Consider the following 1,351-nt stretch of genomic DNA (forward strand, 5'->3'; position numbering starts at 1 on the left):
AATTTACTCGTTATTACAACCAGAAGGAAGTGGATGGACCATAAGAAAAATCATTTGTTCGATTATGTGGGCCCTCTCTGAGAATTTTGAGATAACATATTTTCTCTGAGATGAAAAATACCATGTGTATATCACATATATATATATATATATGGCTCAGTCCCATTTTCCAGAATTTCTGGAAACCTGACTCTCATGCCCACTGATGAATGCCCATCCCTCACACATGCAAGGCCAGAGAACATGTGTGGGGTGTGGTTATGCTCCCCAGCATTGCACCCTGCCTGTTTTCCTGGGGCATAATGATTTTCTCTTCTTAGGAATCCCAACATATAGCCCAGCTCTAGTGAAAACAATAAAAAATATGAGCTTATAAAAATGGTCATTTCAGTCAAGTCACATAGCAATAGAAGATGCCAGAATCATTTTCATGCTGTTTTAAAGGAGTGCGCAACCATCACCATTAGCTGGAAATGAGTTGCCAAGCTCTTGGGGTAAACAGGCTGTGTGTAAAAATGCCGGAAGGAGTTGGTAATGCCAAGCCTGGGGCCATTTTCTTCTGTATCGGAGCGTATCGGAGCGTTGTTTTTCAATCTGGTGATCAAAAAATGAGGTTTTGTGGTGGGTGTATTTTTCTCTCAGTATCATCAGCCAGGCTGTCTATGAGGACATGTTCCAGAGACTTTTCCCTTTTGATGTACATGCGTTTTACTGATATTTTAAAAGATAATTTACTTATTATTGCCAATAGCTTCAACCTTCATTTAAGCGTGAAATGTGTTTTCCTCCCAACCGGGAAGCACTTGATTCTGTTTGATGTGTCCTTTCCACTAAGTGTAGGGCTATGTGTATGCCAGACTTTGCATTTTAAAATGAATGATGACAACATTAGTCAAAATTCATTCAACCTCCCATGAGATTGAAGTGAATTTTATGTCCTGATTCATTTCTAAATATCGTGAGGCCAGCTGCTACTCCCTGCATTTATTTAATCCACCAGAATGGGAGAAGAAACACTTCATTTTCCCTCAGCTGAAACAATGTCTATTACCTAGAAATTCGTGTAACTGACTGTCCCAGTGAACAGAAATCCTACTAACATTTCTTCTTCACTCTTCAAATGATTCATCCTGACCCTTAAAATAGCTTCTCTGTGCTCCGCTATCATTGCTTTGAGGGGGAATAAAAGAGAGAAAGAGGAGGGCAGCAGTGTCAAAATACTGTATTTCTATGTTTCTCTCCCTGGAAAAACGTGTGTGGTTTCATCATCACTGCAATCCATTCGTTTGCTAAAAGTCACATTTGTCTTAAAGGGCAAGTCCCAGTTGATAGAAAAGACCATGATACCACC

The sequence above is a fragment of the Condylura cristata genome, unplaced genomic scaffold (genome assembly GCF_000260355.1).
Source record: "Condylura cristata isolate star-nosed mole 26May11 unplaced genomic scaffold, ConCri1.0 scaffold00037, whole genome shotgun sequence".
NCBI lineage: Eukaryota > Metazoa > Chordata > Mammalia > Eulipotyphla > Talpidae > Condylura > Condylura cristata.